Source organism: Notolepis coatsorum, assembly GCF_963971535.1.
Source record: "Notolepis coatsorum genome assembly, chromosome: 12".
NCBI lineage: Eukaryota > Metazoa > Chordata > Actinopteri > Aulopiformes > Paralepididae > Notolepis > Notolepis coatsorum.
In genome coordinates, this window is record NC_140176.1 from 40,358,497 (window position 1) to 40,373,048 (window position 14,552).

Sequence of the window (14,552 nt, forward strand, 5' to 3'; positions counted from 1 at the left end):
TGAAACAGAGAAAAAATTGCTTTAAAGTTCTTTGACTATCCAGTTATTTTATAGTTCCTGCAATTCTTTATACCCATTTTCTCTAAAATAGTGCAAGATTCAATCTTAAGCTTTGTCACAAAATAAAAAATATATTGAGAAGTAAAATTTCACTTGTAAAATTGTTTTTAGCTACTGCAGTTAGTTTGAAGAAAATTTTTCTCATGGAATGATATAAATGAGTAATTCATTGACTTGGAGTGGAGTGTAGTGAATATCACCTGACCATAAACAGTAGTGGGTTTGTTCCTTTTTAACAATGAGGGCACTCATATACCACTATTTCCTCCCACATATAGGCCTACCGTGGAAAAAAGGAGGATGTTTAAAACGTTTACATCAGCCACTCTGCAGATCACACCTCGCCCATCCACCACACAAATGCAAAACTTTTCCTCTTACTTTAATCTGCATTGATTAGCCGAGATTGTTGCCTCTTCATTTCATTGATAATTTCGAGTGTTTAATTAACACACGTTCCACAGAGCTTGTGATAACCCGCTGCTATGGACACGCATCGCAAAAAAAAACTTCAAAACAAACAAAACTTAAACCGAGATAACTTTCCAACGGTGGTGTTCTTCACATGCCACCATAATCTCCGGGTCAAATCGTTCCAGAGAGGCAGTTCGCTCCGACACAATCATGTACAAAATACGTTGGATGCCACATCTTGAGGGCAATAAAAGAAACCTCAGAGTGTTTACACGAAAAACAGAGAAAGGATAAATAAAAAGACAGAGAGAGAGAGAGAGAGAGAGAGAGAGAGAGAGAGAGAGAGAGAGAGAGAGAGAGAGAGAGAGAGAGAGAGAGAGAGAGAGAGAGAGAGAGAGAGAGAGAGAGAGAGAGAGAGAGAGAGAGAGAGAGAGAGAGAGGACTGCATGGCATACAGAGGCCATTATTTTCGGTGTGCTCCAAGGCTGGGAGAATTAGAAAATATCATTCTGTCAGGGTGATTTGATAGTGGGATGAAAAATGTCAGAAGTGGAGATGACAAATCATGGCACTGAGGAGAGGAGACCGGGAGACAGGGGATGTCATTTGTCATGAGTGCCATTTGACTGCACTACCCTCCTCCACCTCCTCCTCCTCCTCCTCCTCCTCCTCCTCCACGTTTAACCCTTTCCCTAACCCCTATACTCATCCTCCTCTTACTCCCCTGTTTGTGTCTTTTGTCTGTCTTCCCGTCTGTTGGTCGGTCTGTTGGTTTGTCTGTCCACTGGTCTGTGTTTCTCTCTCTCTCTCTCTCTCTCTCTCTCTCTCTCTCTCTCTCTCTCTCTCTCTCTCTCTCTCTCTCTCTCTCTCTCTCTCTCTCTCTCTCTCTCTCTCTCTCTCTCTCTGTGTGTGTGTGCCTCTATCTATCATTTCTACCAAGGCTAAGCAGCAAATCTCACCCATTTCTAAGTAAGCACACAGAGGACAGGAGGAGTCAGATCTGTTTGTCTCTCTCTCTACCGTTTCTCCTCTTCACCTCCTCCTCCTCCTCGCCTCTCTTCCTCCATCCTCCTCCTCCTTCTCTTTCTCCCAGCATTCTCTATTTTCACAGATTAGACTCCACACAACACACACAAACACGCATGCGCACATGCACACAGTCAAATGTTGAGCTCAGTGACATTTAAGTGTTTTATCTCCTGCATCGTATACTTCTGCTGTTAATAATGCGTAGGTTAGTAATACAAATTGCCTCACAACTGTCACATAACACTCTGATTGGAAGCCGGCAGTGAAAGAAGACTCACATTCCCTTCTTCAACTCTCTGAGGTCCCATGCTTCAAAGCTCCTGACGCACAAACCAGGCCCGGGCTTCCCAAATGAACAAACTCTATATTATACCCACTTTAATCACCTGTACATTGTATATTGCTGTTGCAATTGCACTCTGGTTGGATGCCAAACTTATTTTCGTTGTACTGTACTTGTGCTGTATAATGACAATATATTTGAATCTAATCTAAACTAATCTAATCTAATCTAATCTAATCTAATCTAATACTGTAAGCAAAGTAAAATCATTAAAACAACTACTGTTATAATTCCCTTTTTTAAAACCCATTTATTTCTCCCTATCCCACTCTCTCTCTCTCTCTCTCTCTCTCTCTCTCTCTCTCTCTCTCTCTCTCTCTCTCTCTCTCTCTCCACTTGCCTCCTTGCCCTCGACTCACCCTTTCTCTCCTATCTCCTGCCCTCCTCTGCCCCCTCTTCCCATTTCCCATCCCTCCTTCCTCTCCTCTTCCCACCCTCTATGACCCCCCCCCCCCCTCCATCTCTGCAGCCGCAAGGCTATGTAGCTACGTGTGCACGTTTGTACGCATGTGTGAGTGTGTGTGTGTGTGTGCAAATGCTCACGTGTGTATATATACTTGTATACATTTGTGTGTCTTTGTGTGTGCATCTGTGCATGCATGCATGCATCCATGCCTTGAATGTATATTATATACGGTATATATATATATAGGACATGCATGCACGCACAGATGCACACACACAAAGACACGTATACATACATATGTATATATATATATATATATATATATATATATATATATATATATATATATATATATATATATATATATATATATATATATATATATATATATATATATGTGTGTGTGTGTGTGATGTGTTTGCATCAGAGGCCTGGGAGGCGGGGAGATGGTGGTGGTGGTGGTGGGGGTCTGGGAGGTGGGGGGGGGGGTCTCTCTGTCCTCAGTGTAGCGTGTGTGTGCAGCGCTCTATAGCTCCGTCCAGGCTCTTAATGCTGGGGTAATTAAGGAACAACTTCAAGGTTGCATGGACACAAGACAATCCCTGCACTAATGAAGTATCGACCGGCCGCATGGGGCCCATGCTGGGGCTAAGAAGAGCTGACATTCATTTAGAACACGGCCCTGCAAGGGGAGAACGTACTCTCTCTCTCTCACACACACACACACACACACACACACACACACACACACACACACACACACACACACACACACACACACACACACACACACACACACACACACACACACACACACACACACACACACACACACACACACACACACACACACACACACACACACACACATCACAAAGGAGGGCCGATGACAATATGAGAAACTCAATGGCTCTCTGTTTTAATCACATGGGGAAACAATGAAAAGGCTCATTTAGAGCCACTGGGTTTATCCGTGCGTGAGTGCGTGTGTGCGTGTGTGTGTGTGTGTGTGTGTGCATGTTTGTGTGTGCGTCTCTGTGTGTTTATGCACATGTCTGTGCGCATGTGCGTCTGTGTGTATATGTATGCACATGTCTGTGTGTGTTTGTGTGTGTTTTCGTGCACCTGTGTGTATGTGTCTCTGTGTGCTTATGCACATGTCTGTGTGTATGTGCGTCTGTGTGTGTATGTATGCACATATTTGTGTGTGCATGTTTGTGTGCCTGTGTCTCTGTGTATTGCACATGTCTGTGTGTGTCTGTGTGTGTGTGTGTGTGTGTGTGTGTGTGTGCAGCTGTGTGTATGTGTATGTGCACCTGTGTGTATGTGTGTGTGTGTGTATGTGTGTGTATATGTGTGTGTGCGTGTGTGTGTGTGTGTGTGTGTGTGTGTGTGTGTGTGTGTGTGTGTGTGTGTGTGTGTGTGTGTGTGTGTGTGTGTGTGTGTGTGTGTGTGTGTGTGTGTGTGTGTGCCCTCCTCCCCCTGCTGCTCTGCCCCCCTGTGATGAACCATGGGCAGAGCCTCAAAGCAATCTCGCCGTGATAACACTGTTGATTATACACCAATGACGATTATGATAATAACGATCCTTCCACCATCAACGCCATCATTACCGTCGCATATTGTGCCACATCTTATTATCACAGTCACTTTCACTTGGAAGGTAATACCCCCATTCACATTATCGCAAGCTGGCCGTTGCATTTCGATTTTAATTTGAACTGAATCTGATGCACTCACTCATTAAGCCAGCGGTTGTGGCCGTTATTTTTTTATTTATTTTTTAAACATAATCCATTACCAAATTCCCATCTCTTTGTAATCAGATTACTCCGGTCTCATTACATGTATAAACCATTATCGCTCAACCATGCCCGTATGGGATTATCTAAATACGATGCTCATATGGGGTTGCTATAATAGTATGTCTATATTATTCTATAATTGTTATTATTATGTCCATATAGGTTGCTGCCGGGGTGTCCAAAATCCGGCCCGCGGCCCAGTCGAGGCCCTGGGGGACGTGGGTGGATACTGATCCCGATATTTACAAACGAAGAGGTTAAAGGAACACGCCGACATTATGGGAAGTGCGTTTACCGTCTTCTCCAGAGTCAGACAAGAAGATAGATACCTATTTCCTCTCTGTGCGTTCAGTAGAAAGCTATCCAGCTGCAAGCTAGATTCAAGATTCAAGAGATTTTATTTGTCACATACATACACGAGACATAATAGTGAAATAAAGGTGGCCATGCCCGCCTTGATTGTGCAAAAGAATACAAATAATAATAGAGATCCCAGTAGGGCCCACCGTGACACAGGTGTCACACGTATATTTTACATGTCCTGGAAATGTCCATATAAAGTTTTTTTCTTGATTTTACCTCATGAAGTCCCAAAGGGACACCAGTGGAACATCCTGGTGGGGTCATGTGACAGATCATGTGATGTCGTGCTCCCATAAACCACCTTTCCACAATGATGACTGATGGTGGTGACTAAATGACAGAAGTAGCTAGCATTCAAAAGCTAGATTTTTGTTGCTAAAAGGTAAGATTTGCCCATTTAAGAATTATAATGCTTACATAACATGGTCTTTATGATATATAACCTGTTGTGAACACATTTCTTGAATAAAATGATAAAGAAAACAATTGATAAAGATCGCTGTGACACATACGTCACACCGGGCATATCACCTTAAAATGTTCATGAAAATTTGCTGTGACACATATGTCACAATGCGAACAATTATTATGATCTGCTCAGTTAATTTGTCTGATTCAATGATATTTTGTTAGTATATTTTATATTGTTCAAGTGTTCAATTGTTCAAAGCATATTAAAACAAATATCAGTCATATTTCAATGTAGTACCATGTAGTGCCATGTAGTAGTACCCTGTAGTGCCATGTAGTACCCTGTAGTGCCATGTAGTACCATGTAGTACCCTGTAGTGCCATGTAGTACCCTGTAGTGCCATGTAGTACCATGTAGTACCCTGTTAGTACCCTGTAGTGCCATGTAGTACCCTGTAGTGCCATGTAGTACCATGTAGTACCCTGTTAGTACCCTGTAGTGCCATGTAGTACCCTGTAGTGCCATGTAGTACCATGTAGTACCCTGTAGTAGTAGAATGGCGCTGCTCCGACCGGCTGCCTTTCTGTTCGCTCCGTCGAGACTGTGCTTACTTTTGTTAATATTTATAGTTTTAAGAGTTTTGTCTGTACCAACAGTAGGTGCATTTAATGTGTATGACCGTCAGTCACTTATAGACATCGGATTACGGGAAATTTACCGATTGGATTACTCACTGGACCAGCTTTCCGAACCGCAACAATGGCCTGAGGAGATTCTCAGGAAAATGGGACCAGAGCCTGATCCCAGGAACAAAGGAACCAGACGGCGTGGGAAAAGAGCTGGGATCCGTAACAGGCTGAGATCCAGACGCCACCGAACGCCATTACCCAGTATATTGCTAGCCAATGTACAATCAATTGACAATAAACTGGACGATATCCGAGCAAGGATTCAATACCAAAGAGACGTTAGAGATTGTAACGTTCTCTGCTTCACCGAGACGTGGCTGTCGCCGGACGTCCCAGATCACGCAATTCAACCAGCCGAACACTTCTTCATCCACCGCAAGGATCGTACAGCAGAGTCCGGCAAACAACGTGAAGGAGGTATCGCCTTCATGTTTAACAACAATTGGAGCGATCCAACTAACGTGAAGGAATTATCCAACCACTGCTGCCCAGACCTGGAATATATAACCATCAAGTGTCGTCCTTTCTTCCTCCCGAGGGAGTTAACGGCGATCGTCCTGATCGGAGTGTATATTCCACCGCAAGCCAGTAACAACGTCGCGCTCTCCAGACTCCACGACGAGGTAAATAGAATACAAGCGGCGAACGTTAACGCCGCCATTTTAGTGCTGGGTGATTTCAATAGCGCCAATCTGAGAAAGGTATTACCTGACTTCTATCAGCATGTGACTTGCAACACCAGAGGCGGTAACATCCTAGATCACTGTTACACGCAATTTAAAGGTGGCTACAAGGCTCATTCTGATAGTGGCTTTGGTAAATCAGATCACGCGTCCATTTTTCTTTCACCAAAGTACAAACAGAGAATCAAAAGTACTCCTGTAGTCTCGCGAGAGGTGCAGAAATGGGATTTGACGTCAGAGGAGACGCTCCAGGCTGCGTTTGACTGCACAGACTGGAACGTGTTCCGCGACACAGATAACATTAATGTCTACACGGAGGCAGTGCTGGACTATGTTTGTACTTTGGTGGAAGAAACAATCCCCACTACCAAAATGAGAGTTTATCCAAATCAAAAACCCTGGGTAGACAAATCCGTCCGTGAAGCTCTGAGAGAGCGCACCAAAGCATACAACGACGGCCTAGTGGCAGGCAACATGAATGACCACAAGGTGGCGTGACACAACGTAAGGAGGACAGTGACAGAGGCCAAACGGCGCTACAGGGATAAACATTGAACTCCAGTTTGAACAAGCTGACTCTAGAGCTATGTGGCAGGGGCTCAAAACGATGACAGACTACAAAGGCGCCTCCCTCAAACTGAACAGTGACATCTCCTTAGCAAATGACCTCAATACCTTCTATGCAAGGTTTGATGCTGGTAATAACAACACCAGCCCACAAGCCACGGCAATGGGGGGGGGGGGGGGGGGTCGGCTGCTGATGGAGACGCAGTGTTCAGGGTAACAGAGCATGAGGTGAGGCGGACCTTTAAAAAAGTGAATATCAGGAAGGCAGCAGGTCCGGACGGCATCCCCGGCCGCGTCCTAAAAGTCTGTGCCGACCAACTGGCCCCAGTATTCACTGACATATTTAACCTGTCCTTAGAACAGGCTGTCATCCCCACCTGCCTGAAGAAGTCCACTATTATCCCTGTACCCAAAAAATCCAAGCCTGCTTGCCTCAACGACTACCGCCCTGTAGCTCTCACCTCCATAGCCATGAAGTGCTTTGAGAAGCTAGTAAAGGGCTACATCTGCTCCTCCCTCCCCATCAACATGGACCCCCTGCAATTTGCATACCGCCCCAACAGGTCCACGGAGGACGCCATAGCCCATGTGCTGCACACAGCAGCATCACACCTGGACAAGAGGCAGGGGAACTATGTGAGAATGCTATTCATCGACTACAGCTCGGCATTCAATACCATAGTCCCCTCCATACTCATAGCCAAGCTCAGGGACCTGGGCTTGAACTATGACCTCTGCCAGTGGGTCTTGGACTTCGTGACTGGCAGACCCCAGGTGGTGAGAGCAGGCAACTGCACCTCCTCATCCATCACCCTCAACATAGGGGCCCCCCAGGGCTGTGTTCTGAGTCCCCTCCTCTACTCCCTGTACACACACGACTGTGTGGTTCAGCGGAGTAGCAATACAATCATCAAATTTGCTGACGACACAGTGGTGGTGGGCCTGATCTCTGCCAACGACGAGAGGGCCTACCTGGAAGAGGTCAAGGTCCTGGCGGGATGGTGCCAGGAAAACAGCCTCTCCCTGAACGTCAGCAAAACAAAGGAGATGATTGTGGACTTCAGGAGGTCGGGGGTCAAGGACTACAGCCCCCTCAGCATCGACGGGGCACCAGTTGAGAGAGTCAACAGCTTTAAGTACCTCGGAGCCTACATATCCGAGGACTTGACATGGACCACACACATTGACAGTGTTGTGAAGAAGGCACGACAACGCCTCTACTTCCTCAGGCGCCTAAGGAAGTTCCAAGTCAGTCAGAAGATCCTTAAGAACTTCTACTCATGTACAATAGAGAGCATCTTGACTGGCAACATCACCTCCTGGTTTGGGAATAGCACTGCACAAAACCGAAGCAGACTACAAAGAGTGACACGTTCAGCCGAACGCACAATTGGAGGGGGGTTCCCCACCCTCCAGAACATTTACAACAAGCGTTGCAAGGGCAAGGCTAAGAGAATCATTAAAGACTCCAGTCACCCGAACAACTGCCTCTTTGAACTGCTGCGGTCAGGCAAGCGATACCGGAGTCTCAAGGCGAGCACAGAAAGACTCAGAAGAAGCTTCTATCCCCAGGCCATCAGGCTGCTAAACGAACAATGAACACTACACAACAACAACAACCACCAAAACGCACATAGCACACACATCCACACGCACACACTCACTTTAAACAAACACACTGTAGCACCCACTCCACACACTTTATAGCACACACCCACTTTAAACAAACACACTGTAGCACCCACTCCCCACACTTTATATTTATTGATGAAGGATTGCACTACAACTCGTACACCTTACTGTAAATTGTACCTAAATTGTACCTCATCCCATTTCTGCTTTGCACTATATAGTACTGTACATTAGTACACTGCATAGTATTGTATATTATATGGTAACTCAGAACATTGTACATATGTCTATACCGAACACTGTGACCTCATTTTCTTCTTCTAAATGACATGCTATACTATGTTATTTGATGTTATTTGATACTATCTTGTCTTAGCACAGTCTCTGGAGCGAAACAGTAAGAAGCATTTTGTATGAAAGTATTCTGTACTTCTGTATGACAACTATTAAAGAAACTTGAAAGAAACTTGAAACTAGTACCATGTAGTATCCTGTAGTACCCTGTAGTACCATGTAGTTTGTAGTACCATGTAGTGCACTACATGGGAATTAGGAATAAGTTTAATGATTAACGCCCAATGTGACATATATGTAACATTTCAGATTGTTGCCATTAGGGGGCGCTATTTTGAAAATAAATTCAGAAATGTGTTCTTTGTAGTCTATTTAGTCCGTCGTATGCCCCTCATAATTTTCCTTGAAGTAGAAATGGGTGTGGGTTCTAATGGGATAAAATAGAAGATAATAAAATAGACATGATAAAAGGTACTAAGATAATACAATACAATGCTAAGGTTACGAATTAAGGTAATGAGTCCTATATACAACACTACTATACAATATACTATTCAATATACAGTTATGCTATATGTAACTATACTATACTAACTATACTATACAAAAACATAGTTATGTGACCTTTGCTTTTTCCAAAATTTTTATTAATGCAAATTAATGGAGGCGAATGCAGACCGGCTAGCCTAACTCTTGGCCAAAAACACCTTTCCCAGATTGTTAAGCAAGGCTAGTGGTCCGTATCCACTTCCATTCATTCCGCTCGCTCACACTGAGCCGTTCTATATCTTGTTATTTTCTTCAGCAGGTGCAATAGTGCTGTATATACCGTATACATTTATATATTATATTTGACCACACACACACACATATATATATATCGGTCTGAATATACCTGCATATAATTATTATATATACCTACTTATACAACTGCATACTGTATTAACTCACTGTATTAGCATTTACAATAATGCGGTATATACCATATATATATATTTATTCTTACCGTACATATATCTATCCACATCTGTCTGTACATACCTGCATATAATCTCTAATCTAATCTAATCGAATCTAATTGAATCGAATCTAATCTAATCTAATCTAATCTAATCTAATCGAATCTAATCTAATCTAATCTAATCTAATCTAATCAATTCAGAAATACAGGCCGAGACTACACAAAGTGTGAACACGTCTAAGTTGTGAAAATGAGAGAGATTTTCTTCTTGATCACCAGAGTTGTGTTTGAGACCACGGGAGATGATGAGATTGTAATGAGAGCGCTGGCAGCCGCTCACTTTAATGTGCTCGACTGGCTGAGATTTCATTTGGTTCTCTCATCACCAAACCTTTCATTACGGCACGATACTGTCACACTGCTCCCAGGTCCTCCATACGATTAACACCATTACGCCAGCTGTCAGATGTCACCGTGTAGCTATTGCACCAATTACAGCCAATCAGCTTCTGACTTGCACACACACATAGCCTACTGTTACTGTATCGAGAGGAGTCTACTACTACTACACACACACACACACACACACACACACACACACACACACACACACACACACGCGCGCGCGCGCGCACGCGCGAGCGCACACACACACACACACACACACACACACACAAAGTAATCAGAACCATGATCAACACCCATAACACCCCATAACCCTAACTGACCTTTCATCTGTGTGTGTATATTTACAAGCACAGGCTTGCAAATGTGAGTGTTTGCTTGTGTACACGCGAGCATGTGTGTGTGTGTTTGTGCGTGTGTGTGTGTGTGCGCACGTGTGTGGTGGTGGCTTGTGTGAATACATGTTCTTGCTTGTATACTGTCCATATGGTTTCACAGTGAACAGATCTATTATATGCTATTATATGTCTGATTGACATGTGCTACGATTCACAGCTACTGGCCTACTTCTTGCACTGATTAAGAGACCTGACCACTCAGCCAGACAACTTTATCAACCTGGTAATGACCAGACAATCAGACACGGAGAGAGAGAGAGAGAGAGAGAGAGAGAGAGAGAGAGAGAGAGAGAGAGAGAGAGAGAGAGAGAGAGAGAGAGAGAGAGAGAGAGAGAGAGAGAGAGAAAGTTTAACATGAATGATCTCGATTGTAATGGGGATAAGTTTCCAGTTAAAGTTTCAGTACAATGAAAATAGTGTTTTTAAATCTCATTGCTTTTTTTTACAGAAGGTATGCTGAAATTACCCAACATTTTAGAGCCTGGATATCAACAGAATCAAACCATTTGTAGAGGGCAGATTATTCCACCCCATGCAAAATCGAACAGTATGCAAATAACAGTTTTATATAGGGCTATCACGGCATGGAATTGTCTTCCAAGTGACACACGTGACATAAGAGGTGTAGCAAGCTTAAAAAATTAATTAAGATCTTACATGTGAGCCAATAATAATGATAATGTTGGGTAATGCAATATGTTATGTTACCTTATTTTTATATATTCAGATATCATTTGTTTGCATGTTAATGTTGTTGTGTTTCCTCGGTTTGTACGTCTTGCTATGTTTTAATTGTATTATGTTTTAATTGTAGATGTTGTAATGTTTTAATGTTGTTTCGGACGCCAGGAAGACTAGTTGATGTCTTGGCGTCAGCTAATGGGGATCATTTGTTAATAAACAATAAACAATTTCAGTTCAATTCTGAAGAGATTGCATCATCTACTCAGTTAAACCTGATTGACCCATCTGTCAGTGAGTTGTCAGTAGTTGTAAAACATATCAGCTAGCTCGTCCACAAAAATCTTTACTAGTTTGCTACAATTTTGTTCATTTTAGTGGTTAAAAAACATCCACATCAAAACTGCCACGCCCCCTCAATACACTCAGAGCTGGCTGTGCTCAGAGAGGGTGCACTAAGCCACGCCCCCCTCAATACACTCAGAGCTGGCTGTGCTCAGAGAGGGTGCACTAAGCCACGCCCCCCTCAATACACTCAGAGCTGGCTGTGCTCAGAGAGGGTGCACTAAAACAGTTATAACAAATCAAATGATACACCTGAAGCTGAAAAGATTACACTCCTGACATAATACGCTTTTTCTGACTGAATTAAAACATCATTGTGCTCTTTAAAAAACTGGACAGGCCCAGCCTGGAGTGATGGTCCTGTGAGGATCTATAGGCCTACCTGGGGAGGACACGCCCAGCCTGGAGTGATGGTCCTGTGAGGATCTATAGGCCTACCTGGGGAGGACACGCCCAGCCTGGAGTGATGGTCCTATGAGGATCTATAGGCCTACCTGGGGAGGACACGCCCAGCCTGGAGTGATGGTCCTGTGAGGATCTATAGGCCTACCTGGGGAGGACACGCCCAGCCTGGAGTGATGGTCCTGTGAGGATCTATAGGCCTACCTGGGGAGGACACGCCCAGCCTGGAGTGATGGTCCTGTGAGGATCTATAGGCCTACCTGGGGAGGACACGCCCAGCCTGGAGTGATGGTCCTGTGAGGATCTATAGGCCTACCTGGCAGGCTGTCAGGCAAGTCCACATCCACCGTATTTATAATTGTAACTTCCTGTAGCAGTACTATGCTATGCTGTCCATTATCCCCTTTCTAGATGAGGTCCATGGATTCCCAATGAAGAAGTGGGCAGCCATCCTGCTGATATTGTGATTTGCGCTGGAGCCAATGGGTCTCATTCCCCAATATTTTCCAAAGAGTTCTCTTGGAAGACTTATCTTGGAACCGACTGAGACAGAATCAATGACAGGTTCACTCTGAGTCCTCAACACGCTTGTAATATGATTTAAGTGTCTCACATGTTCGCACCTGAGATATCTGCGTTGGGGAATGGCACCAGTCTGAAACGCGAATGCGCGTCCCCGTTCAGGTCATTTGCATACAAAACAACGCCTCCAGAGCTCCTTATAAGGCAACTAATGATGCAGCCGTGGGAAAATGGATGCAGAAGCGTTTTGCGACCCATCGAAATTAGATTAGAATAATTGTATTGTCATCATATATAGTACAGCTCGGGAACCTGCCGCAGCGCAGTATACTGTATAGCCTACGCGCGTAATGAATTAACGCAGTATAGGCTTATTATTCCATTAATGACTTGTGTTACAAAGGATCAGATTAAACCGAATATATATATTCATTGATTGATATATATTGCATAGTATTTGTATATCGTTTGATATCCCTTGTATATTCCTTGTACATATACACGGAATATCCCTTTAGCCCAGACCATAATATTTCATTCTCCTATTGGACAGCGGTCCACAGGCGCCAGAGCCATGCCTCCGGAGTCAGGTTCAAAGTCACCGTCAAGACATGTCTGTACAAGCCCGGCCTTGCCCAGGGCTACGAGACAGAAATGAGGTTGGCACTAGTTTGTTCGCCGTGCATATAAATATGGTGCAGGTGAATACAGAAGCACTTAGTCAGAAGTCAAGAGTTACCCAATAAGTTGAAGCCTCACCCACGATACTCCGTGCGGTGAAGTATGGCCTGTTTGGCCCCAAATAGAGCATTGAGACCGCGTGCGAATTAATAACTGAATTGTCAGAGTTTGGCGCTATACCGTAGAGTGCGACATATTTCTATTAAGTCAGTAATAGTCTATTTGTGTATAGTGTATCGTGCGGCTAAAGTTCTACAGTGACCAGCATCACCAACGCTTCCTCGTACCAGCTAGAGTGCTTATCCAGGCTGGGCTGCTTTCATGGCGCTTTCACCCGAGGAGACCTAGACGAGAACCGTGTGGACATGTACACTGGATTAATCTACCCGACGACCACATAGCCCTTTGCGGCTGGATTATATTTGTTTTGGTCCTGTGATTTATGGAGCGGAGAATCGCCGACGCCTACACGTGTTGGATTTACCCTGTGAGGAGACCAGTCGAGTCCGCGCCTCAGAGAGCCTGAGGCCGGCTAGCTTTCTTCACTGTGGAGCTACAGTCTACGGAGAACAGCTGTATTCGTCTGTGGATCAAGAGGCTATTGCACCGTCTCCTGTACTTGGAGTCTCCTTAGTCATCGTTGACCAGACTCTCTACTACCGACAGATCCTCTACCCCTGCTGGCTTACAACCGGGGGGACCCTTCCAGTATCTCCCGCTATATATTACTAGTGTACCATAGATATAATTCCCTAAGATTCAGGTTGTATAATTACCTCCTGCGTAACCAGAGAATGGACATTCATTGTTGATTTGCCTACGCACATTCCTTTGCCTTACAAGTGCATTCAAAGTATAATAGATAAGTATATTATGTACCTTTTGCTGCAATAAATACTTAAAGACAACTTTGTGTAGAACCGATTCATTGTGGGAAGTGTTCATTATATTTATATATCATGTACTGTATGGCCAGTAATTAAAGTACATAAAGCGGTAGTGGTTTAATGATACCATACTTATCAATACAGTCAGGGAATTGTACCCCTCAGTTACAATTGGTCCTTCGAGCCGGAGGGTAACTAGTGTAATATTAATATAGTGGTATTAATATTGACATGGCCTATGATGAACACTCCACAAAACGGTTCTCCTAAAGTAGATCGCCCGCAGCGTAGACGGCAGACACCTCAGTACTTAGAGGATTACGTTGCCAATATACTACCTAGCTTTCTACAGACGGTAAACGCGGAAAAAGTAGATAGTAAAATTATGTCCGACCCTATCGACCAGGCTACCCCGCCAATAGAGGCCCTAGTGGGTTCTAACGTAACTGACCAAGCTCACGGTAGGGACCAGGAGGGACCCGACATGACTTTACCCCCCGCCAAGACCGAAGAAGTAGTCCCCGGAGAGCTCCAGGATAAAGACAGCTCTCCAGGGATGGAACTCTACCCGCT